The 13,046-nt window shown below is 41.7% G+C and overlaps 1 protein-coding gene across 1 annotated transcript in view; it reads right to left on the bottom strand.

Moving 5' to 3' along the window:
* Positions 1–13,046, bottom strand: part of LOC135224900 (uncharacterized) — a 315,424-nt gene that overhangs the window by 106,772 nt on the left and 195,606 nt on the right.

The raw sequence follows: 13,046 nt of genomic DNA, 5'->3' as shown, positions 1-13,046 counted from the left end.
TACCGATTGTCACAGTCCAAACTCACTTCCTTTATACTTCTCAAGACCTTACTCATTACAGTGCTGATGTATTTCTCTTATCACCCCAATAAGTTTTTTTTTTATCAGTAACAAAGGCCATTTATTTTCGTAATATCTGAGACAATTTAGTAGAGTATTACTTTAGAATAAATTTGATTATAAATAACAGATGGTATGATTATAATAGATATTATTTTCTGTTTAGTTACAAATTTTTCATTTTATAGGTCGGGTAATTAAATCGCCTTCATCAGATGAATTTGAGTGTGAAAGTGAGTCAAGTCGCACAAATCTTATTGGGAATTTGAAAAAGCCTGGATCTCGGATGTTCGCATATGAGGTATATTTTCTTCTTTGTGTTCTGTATTAGTGTTAAAATATATTACAGTACTAGCAATAGTTTATTGGCATACAGTGGGCCCCCTAATCGTCTTCTCCAGATTCATGGACTCTCGCATTCGCAGATTTCTCTCTGGACCATATCAACCCATTGTTCAGGAGAAATTCGCTTATTCGCTGTATTTTTCTATGAGAAATATCCACAAATCCCCGTTTTTTTTGTTTTTTTTTGTGATAAACCAGATATCAAAATTTTTAGTAGGTTTTACTTGAGTTTTAAACTAACAAAATATGCCTTTTTAAGCATATTTTATAAGAGTTCCAACTATTCGCAGATTCTAACTATTCGCGGGGGCGTCTGGTACACATCCCCCGTGAATATGGGGCCCACTGTATTATAAAAAAAAAATCATTACAATAATGAAAAGAATTTTATTTAGTGAATAAATTTCATTGTAATTGGCTCATGAAAAATGTATTGAGAGGTGACTAATAGTTTAAAATTTAATTAATGTATTTTTACAAGTATAAACAATCATTCTCTTTTGGGTAAGAATTTGGATTCATGAATGATTTCTGGACACCCATAACACCAATATAAACTTCTATTCAGCCAAAACAATATAATGGCTGTCCGCCAAGTGTCCCTAGAATAGCCACTGAGCATCTCCTTAAAGGAACTGAAATATCTGATTCTCAGATAATTAGGTTTAGTGACTGTTTCTTTCCATATTGTCTGGAATTATCAATCTTGCTTTTGCAAAAATACAGTTGTATGTTCCACATTTATTTGTAAAAAGACCAAACTCATTTTGAATTTTAAAGTTGTTACTATTTACTGCTGTTAATTTTCAAATAAGATATTTAAATTTTTTTTAAATACTTCAGGAACACATAGTAAACAAGGTAAATGGGTGAAAAAATAACCAGCTCTTGGAAATGATGATAGGCACAATATTGGTAACAATTAATTTACCACAAATTTACAATAGTACATATATTGTTGGTGTAGTATTTTATTTGGACATTACAGGTTAAGACAAGCTTTTTAAGGTAAATAACTAGGTTATTAAATTTCCAGTTAGCAAGAATAATTTTACAGTATGAATTTTTCTCCATTAGAGTATGAGTGATGAAAACTCAGAGGACAATAATAACATGAAGCGGGCTAAAGCAGACAACAAAAGTTTGGGCAGTAGCTGTTCTATCCGTACGTCCATCTTTCAAGGTGATGATGATGAAAATGAAAAAAGCCTTGATGTTGATGAAAAAATAGCAGGTTTGTTTTCTTATCTATTTATTTACATTGTTTATTCACGGTTAAGGTATTCAAAATCTGATTTGTACTCTTTCACCTACTGAACATTATGACTACAGTACATCCTATATTTTGGTCGTTAATCATACGAAGTTCTTTTTTTAAAGGGTATTATAATATTGTAGATTATTAAAGTCTGCCTGTGTTTATACTGTATTTAGAGGTGTGTTTTTTTATTTTTTTTTTTGAGAACATTCCCAGGCACAGTGGTAAGTCGAGGTTAAATTTTATTCTGGAAATGACATCTTCCAAGACAGTTTAAATTCCCTTAATATATAATATGTGCTGCTGCTTTCCTCCTGGCAAAGATTAATTTCATAGTAAAATATCCTATTGAATTTTACCATTTTTAATCCATTTCTTAGCATATTTAATAAAGCATGGGGTTGGTTTTTAATCTCCTATGTATGTTGTGTTTAAACTTTTATATAGTATTTTTTCTGTTCCTACATTAGTTTGATTGAAGTTCTATGCTCTTCCTCAATTATAGTATACACTGAAGAGAATTCCTGACATTGTAGTTTATCAGAATTCCTACCAATGAGGTTTACCTTCCAGTACTTCTTACTAGGCTAGTTGATTATTTTGCTCTTTATTGCTCTATTAGCTTTCTACCACATGGTAGGTACTGTTCACACTACAGAATAATAATAACTTCATGAACTTAATTTAATTGGAGTGTCAGATTAATCAGTGTCAGAAACTAACATCTGTGTAAGTAGATTGTTAATTAACTGAAGAGTGAATCCATTGATCATGGTACAGTTTTTCTCTCTTTCTTGGTGGTTTTCATTAATCTTTCCTATGAAAGAGTGAAAACTACCTGTAGCATCCATAACAGTTTTCATATTTCAATCTACATAGCTTGAGTAATACTTTTTTTTTTTTCATTTCATGTTTAGCTTTTACTCGAATGGTTTATTTTTTCACTGATGTGAGGAACAAAGTTTTTGTTACCTCTGCTGATGATATATCCTTTATCGTTCTGACTAATGGTGCCTGATAATTTTTATCTTTGTCTATGCTATTATGCCAGTTTTTCTTTTGCCATTACTGTATTAGCTTCAATTATTCATATCTTTTGAGCAAATAGTCATATTCCTTATTTATTTTCACAAAATGTTTTCCACGATTTTAGGGTATTTAGAGTGGCATTCCTTGCTATTTAAGGTTACAGTTTTGCATACTTTTAAGGAGTTTTATTTGATCCTGATAGACAACCAAATTGCTCTGCATAAAGTAGTAGTGGTATCACTATTAAAAATGAAAACTTGCTTTAGTATAGGAAAGGTGCTTGGGGAAGAGGGAAGCTCCAATGAGAATGACACTACCAGATAAGAAAGCTTAGTACCTAAATTGGTCATACTGTCAACCAGTTGAGGGTATAGGAACATCCGAGTTCATATTAATACATAATTAAAATTAAAAATTATTCACCAAATATCAGATTAAAGATAAAAAATACAGAAACTTGATAGGACATATAATTACAGCATACAATTCAGTTCCATATTAAACTATCCATGAACAAGCTTCATAACCTTAAGATGAAGTGTTTGAGCACAAATAACAACACAAACTATTAGATGGTGAAGAATAGCAGGGAAGAGTTCTAGCCCATTGTAGTCCCATCTAGTATATTTTTTTAAAATGCAATATGGGTGTGAATTTTTTAAATTAATGTACATTGTGCTAAGTTCTGTCCCAGAGAGAAAAGGTGAATTATGTACGTACTAGTACTATTTTGTAGAAAAATTTATTTTTATTGCTAATGAAAGAGAAGTCTCATTTCTTAATGAACCCGAGATATTGAAAATGAGCTAAAGTTGAAGATTGGTGTCCACCAGTCTAAAGCTTCCCAAACCAAGTATACATAGATCCTAATGTAGATGTCTGAGGTACAACTGGAAACCAGATCTTTGCCTTGTTTCCAACATGCTGATCACTGGATAGTGATGTAATAGACTGCAGGACTTGAATTACCCCCAAAGAATTCACTGCTCCTTTTTTCTATTAACATCCCCCCAAACAAGAACTCATTGTTACTTTTTCCCTAAAGTATGTAGGACCTGAGCAGAACCCAGTTCGAAAGCATGTAGTAAAAAGGCATCAAGAAAATGTTAAAGATGTGATGTCGCAAACTGGAGTGAAGAATTCATGCTCGGTCCTATGAGCCTTTCCATTTTTTTAATTACTCTACTTACAACATGAACTATAAGGGAATTAGGTTACCTGCATACTCCAATGAGTTTAGGCTCCTTGAGAACCACTATTATGGGGATGAGAGATTAGGTGCAAAACTAACTTGATGGGCATATCTCACCTTTGGAAGAGAAAGATCTTTCTCTTAAATTCATGGTTTATTTACCCATTAACCAAAACGATAGGTATTTAAGTGAAGTAATAGTTAGTACTAGTCAGTTAAGTAAAGTAATAGTTAGTACTAGTCAGAAATTTTTTTTTTCTTTCCACTATACTAGTTTTACCTTTGAGGGGGATGACTCCAGTTAACTTAGTTTTTGGATAAGATTTCAAGCCCCATGCTCATTTCCACTCAGGTTGCAATCTACTGCTTTACTCAACATTGACACTGAATTTTTCAAGAAATAGACCTAAGTCATACTTTAAATACATACATATCCTGGTCAGCCACTCAATTCCATTAATATTTGGCATTTTCATTCTTGTGATCCACGTAGCTTTGGTGTCCTTCAAATTTTATTTACCCTCTGTATTTTCACAGCAGTCATTTCTACATGCAACCTCAGTCTTCAATTAACTACATATTACTACCATAGCATCATTCAGATTTGCCATTATTCAATCCTCTCTTTCCAAAAACTTCAGCATACTTAATTATTTAACTGTACTTGCATTCTCTTTAGACAGCATTTCTTTATTTGCGTACTTCTATATCCTCTTGTGTTTTAACCATTTTCTTTTCATGTGCTTCCTTGTAGAACACCTAGTTTTTCCTAAAGAATTTGCTCATATTTACACTCTAATTTTCATTTCTCTCACTACTGTTGTTACTACTCTCCAGTCTCTTATACACCTGTACAGTACTATAGTATTATCACTTCTACCATGCAGCTGCACTTAAAATATTCTCTCCCTTTTCCGTTACTTAAATATTTTAATTTCCTCATCCCAGCACTTACTGGTATTTTTCTCTCTTCCAACCATCCTTTACCCACAAAGACCCTCAGCTGACTGGATCCATCCTTATATTTCACATATTCATCATAAGCTCCTCTTACCTCAGTATCTACAACAGTTTTACTTCATATTTACTCAATATACAGTGTGCTCTTTTCACTTCATTCCTCTCAAACTCATTTGTCCATTTAAAGCTACAATTCAATGCCTTTCATCTGCAGCCTAATTTCATTATATCTTAGTTTTCTCAAAACTTAATACTTGTCTTCTCACTATTACATCTGCGTTTATACTAATCTAATAAAAGGATTTTGACGTAAGGAAAAATCTATTTCTGGGCGATTGGCTCGTGTCGCCAGCGAAATATCCTTTAATCTATTATTTCTAGGGTAAATGTACTAACACATACCAGAGAATAAATAAAATAAAGAAAAAGGTCAGTATAACTGACTCGCTCACCCTCTAGGAGGGTGTCGGTATGAAACACTAGGCGAGTGAGACCACTACCACGAGCCAAATGCCAATAGAAAACTCCCACTACAAAACCCTCCAAGAGGGGAGCCGTCCCACAGAGAGAGCAGCTCGTACTACTACTACTCCATCCCATGCTTGCGACTGCTGCGCCTCTGGTGGCCATCCTGAAGTTAGCAGACAATCTTGAGCGAAGGGACGGGTAGGGGGGGTATTTCGCTGGCGACACGAGCCAATCGCCCAGAAACCCCTATGATTTTTCCTTACGTCAAAATCCTTTTTCTGGGCTCAGCTCGTGTCGCTTGCGCGAAATCGTACCAGAGAAACAGCACAAGATTGTAAAGAAAGCAAACAGAATAGGTCTCAAATAAAAGAAACAATACAAATGAATGAATATAATTGCTAAAAAGATACAAATACACAGTAAAACAAAATCAGAATTATGCTTAAATTACCTTACTTAAAATAATTATGTTAATAATATAAGGTAATTTACATATATACAAACAGGTAAAATGATTACCCTACCTCATAATAAATCTGTGTAACAACATGTATCAAAATAGAAATAGCAATTAATATAAAGTTACATAAATATTTGATCAATCACAAAAATATATATCTCAGGAATGTATATGACTTAATATACAAAACCCGTAACCATTGTAATATGATGTATCCCCTAGCATAAAAATAAGGGGATAACATCTATGAGATCAGTATGGTAATCAGCTGTGTGTGTCCCTAACCAGACAAAAGGGACACTATATAATCAAACTAGAGTCAGGGGAAACTATGTTACCCGCTGCTACTGCTGGAATTTCAGAGCTTCCAAGGACTTAGGTAGTGACGTTTGGACACTGTCGGCGATTTCCATCCGGTATACTTCTTTAAATCATCAAAATTCATATGCTGGAAGTAATTAATTGAGGTGGCTACTGCCCTGCATCATGTGCTTTGGAAAGGAGTCAGGATTGGCTTGTTGATAAAGTACAGGATTTGTTGCCTGATGCCTTTAGTGGATAAAGTACACCTTTTTCTACCTAAAGAGGGGCCCCGATGAGGAAGAGGAGGTCCTGGATAGAAAGGCTCGTAAGGTTGAAACTGGACAAAGGGAAACATCTTGCGGAAGGGGTAATACCTTCCAAGGTTCCCACCTCATCAAAGGATCTTCATTCTTTGCTAAAAAACTACGTTTCCGGAGAAAGTAGCAACTTCCCCTGTGGGAAGGAATTGAACATGATCCGGATCTCTGGATAAAGCCGACAGTTCTGAAATTCTTGCTCCTGAAGCTAGGCTTAATAAAAACAGAGTTTTCCTTAGGAGCATCATAAACGAGCATGTGTCATTATCGGTTTCGGAAGCCAGTTTTAGAACATCGTTTAAGAACCATGAAACTGACGTAGGCCTGACAGAGGGCCTAAGTCTAGCACATGCTTTAGGAATAGACGAGAAATAGGTATCTGTCAAGTCTATGTTAAATCCAAATTGAAATATCTTTTTCAATGCTGACTTGTTTTGTCGTAATAGTGCTAGCTGCTAAACCCTTTTCAAATAAAGATCTGAAAGGGGATATAGCAGAATTAACTGTCATGAATCTGATATCTGACTCCCTCAGGAAGATTGCTAACTTTTTGACGGCAGCATCATACTGCCTCAAAGTTGAATCCCTTTTATATCGGATTCCAGGAAAAGAATATTCTGAGGGTCAATATTCGCCTCTCTTTTGCCGCAACTTCATGAAATCCATAAAGTTAGGGTTTTGAGAATCCCTGAGGAAGCGAACACAGTCTTCGTTTGTACTGACTGGGAGAGCTTTGGGACTGGGGATCCGAAGGGGGAACGAAGGCCCAGTTCCAGAATCATGGGGTACCAATTGCTCTTCGGCCAGTCTGGGGCTACTAGCGCTACTTGACCCCTGAATGTCCTGAGTTTGTCTCATACCTTCATAAGGAGATTCACTGGAGGGAAGACGTAAATCTTCTCCCAGTTGTTCCAGTCCAGAGCCAGGGCGTCCGTGGCGTAAGCCAGAGGGTCCAGGTTGGGAGGGCTAACACAACACGGGTAGTTTGTGGTTTTGCCTGATTCGAGAGATCCACCTGTAGCCCTGGGACTCTTTGAAGGATCCATTGGAACGAACTCTCGTTCTAGAGACCATTCCGACTCTAGGGGTACTGATCGGGATAGGGCGTCTGCTATGACGTTTCTCACTCCAAGCTATGTGGGTTGGAGGAAAGATGCCAACTGAATTTGTCTGCCAGGGAGAAGATTGGCTATCATGACGTGGTTTAGATGACGCGACTTGGAGCCTCCTCTGTTTATGCAATGTACTACCACTGCGCTGTCCAAGACTAGCTCTATGTGGAGTACCTTTGTGGGCGTAATCTTTTCAGAGTCAAGAAAACTGCCATTGCCTCCAGTACGTTTATATGGAACTGACGGAACTGGGGTGACCAAATTCCTTGAACCTTTTTGACTTGGGAGTACCCTCCCCAGACCGCTTAAGGACGCGTCTGTGTGGATGGTGATCCCTGGTGGAGGGAACTGAAGAGGAACTGACACTGACAGATTCTTGACTTTTGCCCACGGCCGAAGCCGGGTTCTTTAGAATCAGAGGCACTGAGGATAGCTTGTCCCTGGACCTGACATTTGCTCGTGAGCGCCATACCTGGTTAGATCTTTTAGTTTGGCTTTCATTAAGATGTTCGTTACTGAAGCAAACTGGAGAGAGCCGAGGATCCTTTCCTGAGCTCTCCTCCTGGATGCTAGTTTGTGACTTAGAAATTGCTTGACTGACTTCGCTATTTCTTTCCTTTTGGTGGATGGAATCGACAGAGTGTGTGAGGATAGATTCCATTGAATGCCTAGCCACTGAAAGTTTGACTCTGGAGTGAGTCTTGATTTGGATCTGTTTATCTTGAATCCTAGATATTCTAGGAATTGGATCACTTTCAGTGTGGCCTTGTTGCATTCTTCGACTGATGGGGCCCAGATCAACCAATCGTCGAGATACGCTACTACCATAATCCCTTGAGCTCTGAACTGTTGCACTACTACTTCCGCTAGCTTCGTGAACACCCTGGGTGCCACGTTGAGCCCGAACGGACTACCTTGAAGGAGAACGTCCGATCTCGCTATCTGAATCCCAGATACGGACGGAAGTGTCTTGCAATAGGATATGATAGTAGGCGTCTGTAAGATCGATAGAGGTGGTGACGGCCCCACGGGGAAGTAAGGTCCGCACCTGTGAGATCGTGAGCATCTTGAACTTGTCGCAGCGGATGGCTAAGTTTAAGCGGGACAAGTCTAAGATTACCCTTCTTTTGTTTGAGCCTTTCTTTGGAACGCTGAACAAGCGACCTTGAAATTTTAACCTTTTGACTTTGACTATAGCTCCTTTCTGAAGGAGGTCCTCTGCGTACTCTGTCAATTCCTTGGAAGGAAGTTGACGGAAAGGTCTGGCTGGAGGTGGGTTCGTCAACCAGCTCCAACCCAGCCCTTTTGACACTATGCTCTGAGCCCACTGGCTGAAGTTCCACCGGTGGCGAAAGTGAAACAGCCTCCCTCCTACCTGAAGTTCTTCATTGGTTCTGGGTAACCCCCTCGACCTCCTCTGAAGTGCTTTCCCCTATTGAAGGGGCCTCCCGATCCTCTCCCACGAAAGGACCGCTTACCTCTGCCTCCCTTGTTCGAGCGGTCATACTTCTGAGAAGCTTGACTCTCGAAGGCTTGATTGTAAGCTGGAGAGATGGCGTATGAGGTGGAGGGCTGAGCTGAGGGGTATATCACATAAATAGGCTGTGATTGACCTTTAGACGTGGAGGGCTGGGCTGTCTGCACTAACGGCACTGTAGAACTTGTTGAGGGAAGCGCGGTTGCTTCTTTTGGTAAGGCTGGAAACGTCTGGGTTTCCTTTGCCCCTTACCTTTTGGTGTCAGGTCTTTTGCCTTCTCCTAGCCGTAAGACCCCAACGGTCCTTAAGGCTCTGGTTCAACCTCGTAGCCTCTGCCTGGACTTCCTTTACCATAGCCTCTGGGAAGAGATCTGCGCCCCAGATGTTAGAAGAGAGTAACCTATTCGGTTCATGACGAATGGTTGCCTCTAGCAGGACATACTTCCTACAATTCGTTCTGGCAGTGGCAAACTCGAACATATCTGACTGCACCGTTTGCGTCAGGGCTTTGGTCATAAGCTTAAAAATTGGTTCTGAACCATAAGCCATGGTTGCTACCTCAGGACATAGCATCAGGTTGGATTGACCTGGCTAGTCGTGTTTTCGAGTCAATTCCGCTTGAATAAGACTATCAGGGAGCCTGGGCAGCTTTTCACCAAACTGCTCCATAGCACAGTCAGGTTTGAGTTTGCAGCTGTGAAAGTATTAGGCAAGTCTTCCCACAATTCTCCAATTTGAAGGGAGCAACGGATATGTGGGGTCTGCTTCTTTTAACTGAGGCATGGGTTCCTCTTTTTGAGCTGCTGATGATGGTCGAGCCTAGCTATCTTGGTTAGGAAAGGGAGCGGGGTACTCTCGTCCATCGTGAAAATGGTAAAGGGACTTTTGAATGGTTGGATCTTGGTGTTCGAACAGTCCATGTCCTCTAAACATCTGAGCCATTCTCGCTGAGCCTGGTCTCGAGAATAGAGGACTGTCTCCTTTGGTACCCTGTCATCCCTAACCATAGCCGAAGGCGTGAGCCTAGCGTAGCCTATGAAGGGAGGCTGTAGGCCTTCCGGGTAGAACTCGAAGTCCTCTATTCATTCGAGTTCCAAACCCGGTATGGAGATGAGACCATCTTGGAAGGGGGCGTATGATGCTACTCTCCAAGGATTGTTCATGGAGAAAGCGGCAGCGAGTCATGCGGGTGAAGCTGAGATCCGCTAGTGTTGGAGGTTGAGGGAGAGGCAAGAGGGGCTTCTCTTAGACCGACTCATCATAGTGTCCTGAGAGTTGATTCCTGTCCGACAGGCGGGATATCATATGTTCCATACTCGTCTTAAGAGCCCACTAGGTCGCCCACCTGTTGCAACAGGCCAGCATTGGTGTCCAAAGCGGAGCTGCTGCGGAGGTGGAGGGGAGACTTTGAATAGGCACCAAAGGTAGTGGAACTGGTGATACTGCCGGGGTGGTGCGGGATTTCTCCTTAGGTTTACTCTTTGAGGACTTTTGAGCCGGAGCTAGACCCTTTAGACCTGCCTGGGCCGGGATTACGAGCCGGAGACTTGCGCGAGGAAGAAGACGAGGACGTCTTCTTCGAAGACGATGACCGTCTTAGTCAAGGTCATATGTTTGGACTTGATCTTAGGTCCAACCGAAGCCTCTGGAGGAGTATATAACTCATCACCCGTAAAGCCTTGGAAGGATGGAGAGGTTGCAGGGGTAGAAAGAAACAGTCACTCCCAAGGGAGACCCTGCTTGGGTACCTGCATTACTTACCTCGGCAACAGGTCGTCTATACCTACCATAGGTTCAACATTTATATCCAGGGTTGCGACATCCGTGGAGATATCCTGGTCTTGTTCTGTTAAGGAGGCCGCCAGTTGTTGTTGGATAAAGGCAATAGAGGGGTCCGCCTCTACCGGGTCGACGTACCCAGTCGCCTTGCCTCCGGGAAAGATTAACAGAGCTAATCGCTTCTCCAGTATGTAGGGCTGACCCTTGGCGGCGTTCTTGCCAAACCTCCGACCCAGGCCCGCAGGGTAGCCAATGGCGTATCTACTTACTGCCCGGAGCCTGTAAGAGAGGGTATATTTTAGATTTAAGAATCACTTAAAACTAAAATTTAGAATATAATTTAAATTAGATGCCTTAAGTTAAAGTAAATAACGTAAACTTAAGTACTAAAAAGAAGCGGAGCAGCATGCGGAGATGGATATTACGCTTCCAAAGCTGGCTCACCAGATCGTAACATATGGTACACGTCTCATGGTACCAGACCTGGATGTCCCCGTGCGGAGTCGCGCATGGAGCATGGGACGGCAAACTTCGTGTCCACAGGGGCCCTGAAGTGTAGCGGAACATCCCGGATGCTCACAGTTGTGGCCTGTAAGTGGGAAGACACATGAGTATCTTAAAGGGGGAACACTTACAGACTAAGGACAAAGAACTCCGTTACATGCCGGAGCTCGGAAAAAATTTGGGCATAACCCCTCCCTGCATTGCCTGAATAGGCTATAATCCCGGAGAGATCCGGTAAAATGAAAGGGAGGGGTAGGGATGGTTTAAGAAACTTAAGATAAAACAATTAAAGATAACTTAAACCTACATGCAATGTCATGCAATGAACCGGACTAGGTCCAGTGAAGCGGAGTGTAGTAACTCAGCAATACGGTACGTTAGTAAAGACCTACTGTATGCTCCGGTCCAACTACGGTGGACTATACCCTTCCGCTGGATACCAGGGCTCCGATAGGGAGGAGCTCTAGTAAGGAGGGAAGGGCGAGATGACATACAGACTCGAGCTAGCCCGGAGCGGCAAGGAAGTAACGGAGGGGGGTGGGGAAGGCCAGGGCCCCCCACAAACGTACCACCGGCCGAGCCGAGAAGCGGAGAGGTCGGAACCAGTCAGGGGCTGTCCCCGGCTCCCAGGTCCCTCCGGTTGGAGGGGAGGGGAGGGGGAGGGGGAGCCAGGCTCGGGCATGCGGGGCGAGCAAGGACAGACCGACCACCCACACCCGACTCTATGGTGGGAGAGCGGGGGAGGGGGGAGGGGACTGGCAGGCGTCTGGCTGACTCGTGATCACGTAGTGACCACGAGGCGGAAAACTAAGATACGGTAAACCAAAGCCTAGGCCAACCAACTGATCAGAGAGAAGCTACGTGGAAGCAAGGGAAGCAACCTGAACCTGAAAAGGCGGTAGCATATAGGCCCATAGGGCTAAACACTGATCAGAGAGAAGCTATGTGGAAGCCGAAAAAAAAATAAGCGACCGAACTGATCACGGTAGACTAGGCTCTACGAGCCGGGACCTAGGCTAAGCCAGACGCTAACTAACCATCACAGTGACAAAACATATAAATATATATAATAAAAATGAAAGAAAGAAGGTAAAAAAGCAGGAGAAAAAATCCAGGAGTGTGCGACTAGCCCGAAGGCGAGTCTACCACTCAAAGCTAGTCAGGGGCCGATACTAAGAACCTGGACTAGGGTCTGGATAGAAAAAGCCTACATAAGGTGAAATACATACATGTATGACAACCTGAGTAGACCTAACCGACGCGGATAATCAAAATAGAGCGTAAATAATAAGGGATGTTCTAGGTATGGGAGACCAAGAACGAACCCAACATGCGGCAGGACCATGCTGCCATGCTTCCAGCCCCCGAGAACGTATTTGTACCTAAAAAAACGGCAAATACTGTCTCGGGGACGGAAAAAACTCGCTAACCGTAAATACTGAGTACTTAACTTAGCTGCTGCAATAGCTGCACGCTCCATTATCGAAAATCCGAAGAAAGGGCACAAAAATCACAGAGAGAAAATAACACGTGTGACTCGTGTGAGCTAACTGAAAAGGATGGCCACCAGAGGCGCAGCAGTCGCAAGCATGGGATGGAGTAGTAGTAGTACGAGCTGCTCTCTCTGTGGGACGGCTCCCCTCTTGGAGGGTTTTGTAGTGGGAGTTTTCTATTGGCATTTGGCTCGTGGTAGTGGTCTCACTCGCCTAGTGTTCATACCGACACCCTCCTAGAGGGTAGCGAGTCAGTTATACTGACCTTTTTCTTATTTTATTTATTCTC

Source organism: Macrobrachium nipponense, chromosome 12 (genome assembly GCF_015104395.2).
Source record: "Macrobrachium nipponense isolate FS-2020 chromosome 12, ASM1510439v2, whole genome shotgun sequence".
Classification (NCBI taxonomy): domain Eukaryota; kingdom Metazoa; phylum Arthropoda; class Malacostraca; order Decapoda; family Palaemonidae; genus Macrobrachium; species Macrobrachium nipponense.
Note: the sequence above shows the minus strand (reverse complement) of the source record. Positions and strands in the feature narration are given on the sequence as shown.